Here is a 9,602-nt window from a genome sequence, read left to right as displayed (position 1 = left end):
TTGGGCCTAAGTTTGAACACTTGGCGCGGCGCGGGGGCACGGGGACGTGAGGTGGGTTGTTTTGGTCTGAAGAGATTTTGGTAGTAGTCAGTTGGAATGATTTAGGTGATAATTTATGATTTGATTGCAAAAGAAAACAGTGATGAAAAGAACGTGGGAAAAGAAAATAACGTAAAAAAGAGGTGCAACACGAGGACTTCCTAGGAGGTCACCCATCCTAGTACTACTCTCGCCCAAGCACGCTTAACTGCGGAGTTCTGATGGGATCCGGTGCATTAGTGCTGGTATGATCGCACCTGTGAAGTATTGCACGATCAATGTACATATGGGTTTCGCATTGGGCCTAAGTTTGAACACTTGGCGCGGCGCGGGGGCACGGGGACGTGAGGTGGGTTGTTTTGGTCTGAAGAGATTTTGGTAGTAGTCAGTTGGAATGATTTAGGTGATAATTTAGGATTTGATTGCAAAAGAAAACAGTGATGAAAAGAACGTAGGAAAAGAAAATAACGTAAAAAAGAGGTGCAACACGAGGACTTCCCAGGAGGTCACCCATCCTAGTACTACTCTCGCCCAAGCACGCTTAACTGCGGAGTTCTGATGGGATCCGGTGCATTAGTGCTGGTATGATCGCACCTGTGAAGTATTGCACGATCAATGTACATATGGGTTTCGCATTGGGCCTAAGTTTGAACACTTGGCGCGGCGCGGGGGCACGGGGACGTGAGGTGGGTTGTTTTGGTCTGAAGAGATTTTGGTAGTAGTCAGTTGGAATGATTTAGGTGATAATTTAGGATTTGATTGCAAAAGAAAACAGTGATGAAAAGAACGTGGGAAAAGAAAATAACGTAAAAAAGAGGTGCAACACGAGGACTTCCTAGGAGGTCACCCATCCTAGTACTACTCTCGCCCAAGCACGCTTAACTGCGGAGTTCTGATGGGATCCGGTGCATTAGTGCTGGTATGATCGCACCTGTGAAGTATTGCACGATCAATGTACATATGGGTTTCGCATTGGGCCTAAGTTTGAACACTTGGCGCGGCGCGGGGGCACGGGGACGTGAGGTGGGTTGTTTTGGTCTGAAGAGATTTTGGTAGTAGTCAGTTGGAATGATTTAGGTGATAATTTAGGATTTGATTGCAAAAGAAAACAGTGATGAAAAGAACGTAGGAAAAGAAAATAACGTAAAAAAGAGGTGCAACACGAGGACTTCCCAGGAGGTCACCCATCCTAGTACTACTCTCGCCCAAGCACGCTTAACTGCGGAGTTCTGATGGGATCCGGTGCATTAGTGCTGGTATGATCGCACCTGTGAAGTATTGCACGATCAATGTACATATGGGTTTCGCATTGGGCCTAAGTTTGAACACTTGGCGCGGCGCGGGGGCACGGGGACGTGAGGTGGGTTGTTTTGGTCTGAAGAGATTTTGGTAGTAGTCAGTTGGAATGATTTAGGTGATAATTTAGGATTTGATTGCAAAAGAAAACAGTGATGAAAAGAACGTAGGAAAAGAAAATAACGTAAAAAAGAGGTGCAACACGAGGACTTCCCAGGAAGAGGTCACCCATCCTAGTACTACTCTCGCCCAAGCACGCTTAACTGCGGAGTTCTGATGGGATCCGGTGCATTAGTGCTGGTATGATCGCACCTGTGAAGTATTGCACGATCAATGTACATATGGGTTTCGCATTGGGCCTAAGTTTGAACACTTGGCGCGGCGCGGGGGCACGGGGACGTGAGGTGGGTTGTTTTGGTCTGAAGAGATTTTGGTAGTAGTCAGTTGGAATGATTTAGGTGATAATTTAGGATTTGATTGCAAAAGAAAACAGTGATGAAAAGAACTTGGGAAAAGAAAATAACGTAAAAAAGAGGTGCAACACGAGGACTTCCCAGGAGGTCACCCATCCTAGTACTACTCTCGCCCAAGCACGCTTAACTGCGGAGTTCTGATGGGATCCGGTGCATTAGTGCTGGTATGATCGCACCTGTGAAGTATTGCACGATCAATGTACATATGGGTTTCGCATTGGGCCTAAGTTTGAACACTTGGCGCGGCGCGGGGGCACGGGGACGTGAGGTGGGTTGTTTTGGTCTGAAGAGATTTTGGTAGTAGTCAGTTGGAATGATTTAGGTGATAATTTAGGATTTGATTGCAAAAGAAAACAGTGATGAAAAGAACGTAGGAAAAGAAAATAACGTAAAAAAGAGGTGCAACACGAGGACTTCCCAGGAGGTCACCCATCCTAGTACTACTCTCGCCCAAGCACGCTTAACTGCGGAGTTCTGATGGGATCCGGTGCATTAGTGCTGGTATGATCGCACCTGTGAAGTATTGCACGATCAATGTACATATGGGTTTCGCATTGGGCCTAAGTTTGAACACTTGGCGCGGCGCGGGGGCACGGGGACGTGAGGTGGGTTGTTTTGGTCTGAAGAGATTTTGGTAGTAGTCAGTTGGAATGATTTAGGTGATAATTTAGGATTTGATTGCAAAAGAAAACAGTGATGAAAAGAACGTGGGAAAAGAAAATAACGTAAAAAAGAGGTGCAACACGAGGACTTCCCAGGAGGTCACCCATCCTAGTACTACTCTCGCCCAAGCACGCTTAACTGCGGAGTTCTGATGGGATCCGGTGCATTAGTGCTGGTATGATCGCACCTGTGAAGTATTGCACGATCAATGTACATATGGGTTTCGCATTGGGCCTAAGTTTGAACACTTGGCGCGGCGCGGGGGCACGGGGACGTGAGGTGGGTTGTTTTGGTCTGAAGAGATTTTGGTAGTAGTCAGTTGGAATGATTTAGGTGATAATTTAGGATTTGATTGCAAAAGAAAACAGTGATGAAAAGAACGTAGGAAAAGAAAATAACGTAAAAAAGAGGTGCAACACGAGGACTTCCCAGGAGGTCACCCATCCTAGTACTACTCTCGCCCAAGCACGCTTAACTGCGAAGTTCTGATGGGATCCGGTGCATTAGTGCTGGTATGATCGCACCTGTGAAGTATTGCACGATCAATGTACATATGGGTTTCGCATTGGGCCTAAGTTTGAACACTTGGCGCGGCGCGGGGGCACGGGGACGTGAGGTGGGTTGTTTTGGTCTGAAGAGATTTTGGTAGTAGTCAGTTGGAATGATTTAGGTGATAATTTAGGATTTGATTGCAAAAGAAAACAGTGATGAAAAGAACGTAGGAAAAGAAAATAACGTAAAAAAGAGGTGCAACACGAGGACTTCCCAGGAGGTCACCCATCTTAGTACTACTCTCGCCCAAGCACGCTTAACTGCGGAGTTCTGATGGGATCCGGTGCATTAGTGCTGGTATGATCACACCTGTGAAGTATTGCACGATCAATGTACATATGGGTTTCGCATTGGGCCTAAGTTTGAACACTTGGCGCGGCGCGGGGGCACGGGGACGTGAGGTGGGTTGTTTTGGTCTGAAGAGATTTTGGTAGTAGTCAGTTGGAATGATTTAGGTGATAATTTAGGATTTGATTGCAAAAGAAAACAGTGATGAAAAGAACGTGGGAAAAGAAAATAACGTAAAAAAGAGGTGCAACACGAGGACTTCCCAGGAGGTCACCCATCCTAGTACTACTCTCGCCCAAGCACGCTTAACTGCGGAGTTCTGATGGGATCCGGTGCATTAGTGCTGGTATGATCGCACCTGTGAAGTATTGCACGATCAATGTACATATGGGTTTCGCATTGGGCCTAAGTTTGAACACTTGGCGCGGCGCGGGGGCACGGGGACGTGAGGTGGGTTGTTTTGGTCTGAAGAGATTTTGGTAGTAGTCAGTTGGAATGATTTAGGTGATAATTTAGGATTTGATTGCAAAAGAAAACAGTGATGAAAAGAACGTAGGAAAAGAAAATAACGTAAAAAAGAGGTGCAACACGAGGACTTCCCAGGAGGTCACCCATCCTAGTACTACTCTCGCCCAAGCACGCTTAACTGCGGAGTTCTGATGGGATCCGGTGCATTAGTGCTGGTATGATCGCACCTGTGAAGTATTGCACGATCAATGTACATATGGGTTTCGCATTGGGCCTAAGTTTGAACACTTGGCGCGGCGCGGGGGCACGGGGACGTGAGGTGGGTTGTGAAAATAACGTAAAAAAGAGGTGCAACACGAGGACTTCCCAGGAGGTCACCCATCCTAGTACTACTCTCGCCCAAGCACGCTTAACTGCGGAGTTCTGATGGGATCCGGTGCATTAGTGCTGGTATGATCGCACCTGTGAAGTATTGCACGATCAATGTACATATGGGTTTCGCATTGGGCCTAAGTTTGAACACTTGGCGCGGCGCGGGGGCACGGGGACGTGAGGTGGGTTGTTTTGGTCTGAAGAGATTTTGGTAGTAGTCAGTTGGAATGATTTAGGTGATAATTTAGGATTTGATTGCAAAAGAAAACAGTGATGAAAAGAACGTAGGAAAAGAAAATAACGTAAAAAAGAGGTGCAACACGAGGACTTCCCAGGAGGTCACCCATCCTAGTACTACTCTCGCCCAAGCACGCTTAACTGCGGAGTTCTGATGGGATCCGGTGCATTAGTGCTGGTATGATCGCACCTGTGAAGTATTGCACGATCAATGTACATATGGGTTTCGCATTGGGCCTAAGTTTGAACACTTGGCGCGGCGCGGGGGCACGGGGACGTGAGGTGGGTTGTTTTGGTCTGAAGAGATTTTGGTAGTAGTCAGTTGGAATGATTTAGGTGATAATTTAGGATTTGATTGCAAAAGAAAACAGTGATGAAAAGAACGTAGGAAAAGAAAATAACGTAAAAAAGAGGTGCAACACGAGGACTTCCCAGGAGGTCACCCATCCTAGTACTACTCTCGCCCAAGCACGCTTAACTGCGGAGTTCTGATGGGATCCGGTGCATTAGTGCTGGTATGATCGCACCTGTGAAGTATTGCACGATCAATGTACATATGGGTTTCGCATTGGGCCTAAGTTTGAACACTTGGCGCGGCGCGGGGGCACGGGGACGTGAGGTGGGTTGTTTTGGTCTGAAGAGATTTTGGTAGTAGTCAGTTGGAATGATTTAGGTGATAATTTAGGATTTGATTGCAAAAGAAAACAGTGATGAAAAGAACGTAGGAAAAGAAAATAACGTAAAAAAGAGGTGCAACACGAGGACTTCCCAGGAGGTCACCCATCCTAGTACTACTCTCGCCCAAGCACGCTTAACTGCGGAGTTCTGATGGGATCCGGTGCATTAGTGCTGGTATGATCGCACCTGTGAAGTATTGCACGATCAATGTACATATGGGTTTCGCATTGGGCCTAAGTTTGAACACTTGGCGCGGCGCGGGGGCACGGGGACGTGAGGTGGGTTGTTTTGGTCTGAAGAGATTTTGGTAGTAGTCAGTTGGAATGATTTAGGTGATAATTTAGGATTTGATTGCAAAAGAAAACAGTGATGAAAAGAACGTAGGAAAAGAAAATAACGTAAAAAAGAGGTGCAACACGAGGACTTCCCAGGAGGTCACCCATCCTAGTACTACTCTCGCCCAAGCACGCTTAACTGCGGAGTTCTGATGGGATCCGGTGCATTAGTGCTGGTATGATCGCACCTGTGAAGTATTGCACGATCAATGTACATATGGGTTTCGCATTGGGCCTAAGTTTGAACACTTGGCGCGGCGCGGGGGCACGGGGACGTGAGGTGGGTTGTTTTGGTCTGAAGAGATTTTGGTAGTAGTCAGTTGGAATGATTTAGGTGATAATTTAGGATTTGATTGCAAAAGAAAACAGTGATGAAAAGAACGTAGGAAAAGAAAATAACGTAAAAAAGAGGTGCAACACGAGGACTTCCCAGGAAGAGGTCACCCATCCTAGTACTACTCTCGCCCAAGCACGCTTAACTGCGGAGTTCTGATGGGATCCGGTGCATTAGTGCTGGTATGATCGCACCTGTGAAGTATTGCACGATCAATGTACATATGGGTTTCGCATTGGGCCTAAGTTTGAACACTTGGCGCGGCGCGGGGGCACGGGGACGTGAGGTGGGTTGTTTTGGTCTGAAGAGATTTTGGTAGTAGTCAGTTGGAATGATTTAGGTGATAATTTAGGATTTGATTGCAAAAGAAAACAGTGATGAAAAGAACTTGGGAAAAGAAAATAACGTAAAAAAGAGGTGCAACACGAGGACTTCCCAGGAGGTCACCCATCCTAGTACTACTCTCGCCCAAGCACGCTTAACTGCGGAGTTCTGATGGGATCCGGTGCATTAGTGCTGGTATGATCGCACCTGTGAAGTATTGCACGATCAATGTACATATGGGTTTCGCATTGGGCCTAAGTTTGAACACTTGGCGCGGCGCGGGGGCACGGGGACGTGAGGTGGGTTGTTTTGGTCTGAAGAGATTTTGGTAGTAGTCAGTTGGAATGATTTAGGTGATAATTTAGGATTTGATTGCAAAAGAAAACAGTGATGAAAAGAACGTAGGAAAAGAAAATAACGTAAAAAAGAGGTGCAACACGAGGACTTCCCAGGAGGTCACCCATCCTAGTACTACTCTCGCCCAAGCACGCTTAACTGCGAAGTTCTGATGGGATCCGGTGCATTAGTGCTGGTATGATCGCACCTGTGAAGTATTGCACGATCAATGTACATATGGGTTTCGCATTGGGCCTAAGTTTGAACACTTGGCGCGGCGCGGGGGCACGGGGACGTGAGGTGGGTTGTTTTGGTCTGAAGAGATTTTGGTAGTAGTCAGTTGGAATGATTTAGGTGATAATTTAGGATTTGATTGCAAAAGAAAACAGTGATGAAAAGAACGTGGGAAAAGAAAATAACGTAAAAAAGAGGTGCAACACGAGGACTTCCCAGGAGGTCACCCATCCTAGTACTACTCTCGCCCAAGCACGCTTAACTGCGGAGTTCTGATGGGATCCGGTGCATTAGTGCTGGTATGATCGCACCTGTGAAGTATTGCACGATCAATGTACATATGGGTTTCGCATTGGGCCTAAGTTTGAACACTTGGCGCGGCGCGGGGGCACGGGGACGTGAGGTGGGTTGTTTTGGTCTGAAGAGATTTTGGTAGTAGTCAGTTGGAATGATTTAGGTGATAATTTAGGATTTGATTGCAAAAGAAAACAGTGATGAAAAGAACGTAGGAAAAGAAAATAACGTAAAAAAGAGGTGCAACACGAGGACTTCCCAGGAGGTCACCCATCCTAGTACTACTCTCGCCCAAGCACGCTTAACTGCGAAGTTCTGATGGGATCCGGTGCATTAGTGCTGGTATGATCGCACCTGTGAAGTATTGCACGATCAATGTACATATGGGTTTCGCATTGGGCCTAAGTTTGAACACTTGGCGCGGCGCGGGGGCACGGGGACGTGAGGTGGGTTGTTTTGGTCTGAAGAGATTTTGGTAGTAGTCAGTTGGAATGATTTAGGTGATAATTTAGGATTTGATTGCAAAAGAAAACAGTGATGAAAAGAACGTAGGAAAAGAAAATAACGTAAAAAAGAGGTGCAACACGAGGACTTCCCAGGAGGTCACCCATCTTAGTACTACTCTCGCCCAAGCACGCTTAACTGCGGAGTTCTGATGGGATCCGGTGCATTAGTGCTGGTATGATCACACCTGTGAAGTATTGCACGATCAATGTACATATGGGTTTCGCATTGGGCCTAAGTTTGAACACTTGGCGCGGCGCGGGGGCACGGGGACGTGAGGTGGGTTGTTTTGGTCTGAAGAGATTTTGGTAGTAGTCAGTTGGAATGATTTAGGTGATAATTTAGGATTTGATTGCAAAAGAAAACAGTGATGAAAAGAACGTGGGAAAAGAAAATAACGTAAAAAAGAGGTGCAACACGAGGACTTCCCAGGAGGTCACCCATCCTAGTACTACTCTCGCCCAAGCACGCTTAACTGCGGAGTTCTGATGGGATCCGGTGCATTAGTGCTGGTATGATCGCACCTGTGAAGTATTGCACGATCAATGTACATATGGGTTTCGCATTGGGCCTAAGTTTGAACACTTGGCGCGGCGCGGGGGCACGGGGACGTGAGGTGGGTTGTTTTGGTCTGAAGAGATTTTGGTAGTAGTCAGTTGGAATGATTTAGGTGATAATTTAGGATTTGATTGCAAAAGAAAACAGTGATGAAAAGAACGTAGGAAAAGAAAATAACGTAAAAAAGAGGTGCAACACGAGGACTTCCCAGGAGGTCACCCATCCTAGTACTACTCTCGCCCAAGCACGCTTAACTGCGGAGTTCTGATGGGATCCGGTGCATTAGTGCTGGTATGATCGCACCTGTGAAGTATTGCACGATCAATGTACATATGGGTTTCGCATTGGGCCTAAGTTTGAACACTTGGCGCGGCGCGGGGGCACGGGGACGTGAGGTGGGTTGTGAAAATAACGTAAAAAAGAGGTGCAACACGAGGACTTCCCAGGAGGTCACCCATCCTAGTACTACTCTCGCCCAAGCACGCTTAACTGCGGAGTTCTGATGGGATCCGGTGCATTAGTGCTGGTATGATCGCACCTGTGAAGTATTGCACGATCAATGTACATATGGGTTTCGCATTGGGCCTAAGTTTGAACACTTGGCGCGGCGCGGGGGCACGGGGACGTGAGGTGGGTTGTTTTGGTCTGAAGAGATTTTGGTAGTAGTCAGTTGGAATGATTTAGGTGATAATTTAGGATTTGATTGCAAAAGAAAACAGTGATGAAAAGAACGTAGGAAAAGAAAATAACGTAAAAAAGAGGTGCAACACGAGGACTTCCCAGGAGGTCACCCATCCTAGTACTACTCTCGCCCAAGCACGCTTAACTGCGGAGTTCTGATGGGATCCGGTGCATTAGTGCTGGTATGATCGCACCTGTGAAGTATTGCACGATCAATGTACATATGGGTTTCGCATTGGGCCTAAGTTTGAACACTTGGCGCGGCGCGGGGGCACGGGGACGTGAGGTGGGTTGTTTTGGTCTGAAGAGATTTTGGTAGTAGTCAGTTGGAATGATTTAGGTGATAATTTAGGATTTGATTGCAAAACAAAACAGTGATGAAAAGAACGTAGGAAAAGAAAATAACGTAAAAAAGAGGTGCAACACGAGGACTTCCCAGGAGGTCACCCATCCTAGTACTACTCTCGCCCAAGCACGCTTAACTGCGGAGTTCTGATGGGATCCGGTGCATTAGTGCTGGTATGATCGCACCTGTGAAGTATTGCACGATCAATGTACATATGGGTTTCGCATTGGGCCTAAGTTTGAACACTTGGCGCGGCGCGGGGGCACGGGGACGTGAGGTGGGTTGTTTTGGTCTGAAGAGATTTTGGTAGTAGTCAGTTGGAATGATTTAGGTGATAATTTAGGATTTGATTGCAAAAGAAAACAGTGATGAAAAGAACGTAGGAAAAGAAAATAACGTAAAAAAGAGGTGCAACACGAGGACTTCCCAGGAGGTCACCCATCCTAGTACTACTCTCGCCCAAGCACGCTTAACTGCGGAGTTCTGATGGGATCCGGTGCATTAGTGCTGGTATGATCGCACCTGTGAAGTATTGCACGATCAATGTACATATGGGTTTCGCATTGGGCCTAAGTTTGAACACTTGGCGC

At 46.9% G+C, this 9,602-nt stretch overlaps 29 non-coding genes across 29 annotated transcripts; all 29 read right to left on the bottom strand.

The window, feature by feature from the left end:
* Positions 1–179: 179 nt before the first annotated feature.
* On the bottom strand, positions 180–298 carry LOC146877931 (5S ribosomal RNA). Its single transcript, XR_014989287.1, has one exon. It is a non-coding gene; the product is annotated as a 5S ribosomal RNA (ribosomal RNA).
* A 218-nt stretch (positions 299–516) lies between these two features.
* On the bottom strand, positions 517–635 carry LOC146877930 (5S ribosomal RNA). The gene has a single exon (XR_014989403.1). It is a non-coding gene; the product is annotated as a 5S ribosomal RNA (ribosomal RNA).
* A 218-nt stretch (positions 636–853) lies between these two features.
* LOC146877929 (5S ribosomal RNA) lies at positions 854–972 on the bottom strand. Its single transcript, XR_014989286.1, has one exon. It is a non-coding gene; the product is annotated as a 5S ribosomal RNA (ribosomal RNA).
* Positions 973–1,190: 218 nt separating this feature from the next.
* Positions 1,191–1,309, bottom strand: LOC146877928 (5S ribosomal RNA). Its single transcript, XR_014989392.1, has one exon. It is a non-coding gene; the product is annotated as a 5S ribosomal RNA (ribosomal RNA).
* Positions 1,310–1,527: 218 nt separating this feature from the next.
* Positions 1,528–1,649, bottom strand: LOC146877927 (5S ribosomal RNA). Its single transcript, XR_014989426.1, has one exon. It is a non-coding gene; the product is annotated as a 5S ribosomal RNA (ribosomal RNA).
* A 218-nt stretch (positions 1,650–1,867) lies between these two features.
* LOC146877926 (5S ribosomal RNA) lies at positions 1,868–1,986 on the bottom strand. Its single transcript, XR_014989381.1, has one exon. It is a non-coding gene; the product is annotated as a 5S ribosomal RNA (ribosomal RNA).
* A 218-nt stretch (positions 1,987–2,204) lies between these two features.
* On the bottom strand, positions 2,205–2,323 carry LOC146877925 (5S ribosomal RNA). Its single transcript, XR_014989370.1, has one exon. It is a non-coding gene; the product is annotated as a 5S ribosomal RNA (ribosomal RNA).
* Positions 2,324–2,541: 218 nt separating this feature from the next.
* Positions 2,542–2,660, bottom strand: LOC146877924 (5S ribosomal RNA). Its single transcript, XR_014989359.1, has one exon. It is a non-coding gene; the product is annotated as a 5S ribosomal RNA (ribosomal RNA).
* A 218-nt stretch (positions 2,661–2,878) lies between these two features.
* On the bottom strand, positions 2,879–2,997 carry LOC146877923 (5S ribosomal RNA). The gene has a single exon (XR_014989295.1). It is a non-coding gene; the product is annotated as a 5S ribosomal RNA (ribosomal RNA).
* A 218-nt stretch (positions 2,998–3,215) lies between these two features.
* On the bottom strand, positions 3,216–3,334 carry LOC146877922 (5S ribosomal RNA). The gene has a single exon (XR_014989258.1). It is a non-coding gene; the product is annotated as a 5S ribosomal RNA (ribosomal RNA).
* Positions 3,335–3,552: 218 nt separating this feature from the next.
* On the bottom strand, positions 3,553–3,671 carry LOC146877921 (5S ribosomal RNA). The gene has a single exon (XR_014989348.1). It is a non-coding gene; the product is annotated as a 5S ribosomal RNA (ribosomal RNA).
* A 218-nt stretch (positions 3,672–3,889) lies between these two features.
* LOC146877920 (5S ribosomal RNA) lies at positions 3,890–4,008 on the bottom strand. The gene has a single exon (XR_014989337.1). It is a non-coding gene; the product is annotated as a 5S ribosomal RNA (ribosomal RNA).
* Positions 4,009–4,124: 116 nt separating this feature from the next.
* On the bottom strand, positions 4,125–4,243 carry LOC146877919 (5S ribosomal RNA). The gene has a single exon (XR_014989326.1). It is a non-coding gene; the product is annotated as a 5S ribosomal RNA (ribosomal RNA).
* Positions 4,244–4,461: 218 nt separating this feature from the next.
* LOC146877918 (5S ribosomal RNA) lies at positions 4,462–4,580 on the bottom strand. The gene has a single exon (XR_014989314.1). It is a non-coding gene; the product is annotated as a 5S ribosomal RNA (ribosomal RNA).
* Positions 4,581–4,798: 218 nt separating this feature from the next.
* On the bottom strand, positions 4,799–4,917 carry LOC146877917 (5S ribosomal RNA). The gene has a single exon (XR_014989303.1). It is a non-coding gene; the product is annotated as a 5S ribosomal RNA (ribosomal RNA).
* Positions 4,918–5,135: 218 nt separating this feature from the next.
* On the bottom strand, positions 5,136–5,254 carry LOC146877916 (5S ribosomal RNA). Its single transcript, XR_014989292.1, has one exon. It is a non-coding gene; the product is annotated as a 5S ribosomal RNA (ribosomal RNA).
* Positions 5,255–5,472: 218 nt separating this feature from the next.
* On the bottom strand, positions 5,473–5,591 carry LOC146877915 (5S ribosomal RNA). The gene has a single exon (XR_014989281.1). It is a non-coding gene; the product is annotated as a 5S ribosomal RNA (ribosomal RNA).
* A 218-nt stretch (positions 5,592–5,809) lies between these two features.
* LOC146877914 (5S ribosomal RNA) lies at positions 5,810–5,931 on the bottom strand. The gene has a single exon (XR_014989424.1). It is a non-coding gene; the product is annotated as a 5S ribosomal RNA (ribosomal RNA).
* Positions 5,932–6,149: 218 nt separating this feature from the next.
* Positions 6,150–6,268, bottom strand: LOC146877913 (5S ribosomal RNA). The gene has a single exon (XR_014989270.1). It is a non-coding gene; the product is annotated as a 5S ribosomal RNA (ribosomal RNA).
* Positions 6,269–6,486: 218 nt separating this feature from the next.
* On the bottom strand, positions 6,487–6,605 carry LOC146877912 (5S ribosomal RNA). Its single transcript, XR_014989294.1, has one exon. It is a non-coding gene; the product is annotated as a 5S ribosomal RNA (ribosomal RNA).
* Positions 6,606–6,823: 218 nt separating this feature from the next.
* LOC146877911 (5S ribosomal RNA) lies at positions 6,824–6,942 on the bottom strand. The gene has a single exon (XR_014989259.1). It is a non-coding gene; the product is annotated as a 5S ribosomal RNA (ribosomal RNA).
* Positions 6,943–7,160: 218 nt separating this feature from the next.
* On the bottom strand, positions 7,161–7,279 carry LOC146877910 (5S ribosomal RNA). The gene has a single exon (XR_014989293.1). It is a non-coding gene; the product is annotated as a 5S ribosomal RNA (ribosomal RNA).
* Positions 7,280–7,497: 218 nt separating this feature from the next.
* Positions 7,498–7,616, bottom strand: LOC146877909 (5S ribosomal RNA). Its single transcript, XR_014989257.1, has one exon. It is a non-coding gene; the product is annotated as a 5S ribosomal RNA (ribosomal RNA).
* Positions 7,617–7,834: 218 nt separating this feature from the next.
* On the bottom strand, positions 7,835–7,953 carry LOC146877908 (5S ribosomal RNA). Its single transcript, XR_014989248.1, has one exon. It is a non-coding gene; the product is annotated as a 5S ribosomal RNA (ribosomal RNA).
* A 218-nt stretch (positions 7,954–8,171) lies between these two features.
* On the bottom strand, positions 8,172–8,290 carry LOC146877907 (5S ribosomal RNA). Its single transcript, XR_014989237.1, has one exon. It is a non-coding gene; the product is annotated as a 5S ribosomal RNA (ribosomal RNA).
* A 116-nt stretch (positions 8,291–8,406) lies between these two features.
* LOC146877906 (5S ribosomal RNA) lies at positions 8,407–8,525 on the bottom strand. Its single transcript, XR_014989226.1, has one exon. It is a non-coding gene; the product is annotated as a 5S ribosomal RNA (ribosomal RNA).
* A 218-nt stretch (positions 8,526–8,743) lies between these two features.
* LOC146877905 (5S ribosomal RNA) lies at positions 8,744–8,862 on the bottom strand. Its single transcript, XR_014989215.1, has one exon. It is a non-coding gene; the product is annotated as a 5S ribosomal RNA (ribosomal RNA).
* A 218-nt stretch (positions 8,863–9,080) lies between these two features.
* LOC146877904 (5S ribosomal RNA) lies at positions 9,081–9,199 on the bottom strand. Its single transcript, XR_014989203.1, has one exon. It is a non-coding gene; the product is annotated as a 5S ribosomal RNA (ribosomal RNA).
* Positions 9,200–9,417: 218 nt separating this feature from the next.
* LOC146877903 (5S ribosomal RNA) lies at positions 9,418–9,536 on the bottom strand. Its single transcript, XR_014989192.1, has one exon. It is a non-coding gene; the product is annotated as a 5S ribosomal RNA (ribosomal RNA).
* Between the last annotated feature and the right edge of the window lie 66 nt (positions 9,537–9,602).

Source organism: Vigna unguiculata, unplaced genomic scaffold (assembly GCF_037176805.1).
Source record: "Vigna unguiculata cultivar grain cowpea cultivar isolate G323 ecotype 2 unplaced genomic scaffold, ASM3717680v1 ptg000026l_ERROPOS8475000, whole genome shotgun sequence".
NCBI lineage: Eukaryota > Viridiplantae > Streptophyta > Magnoliopsida > Fabales > Fabaceae > Vigna > Vigna unguiculata.
Note: the sequence above shows the minus strand (reverse complement) of the source record. Positions and strands in the feature narration are given on the sequence as shown.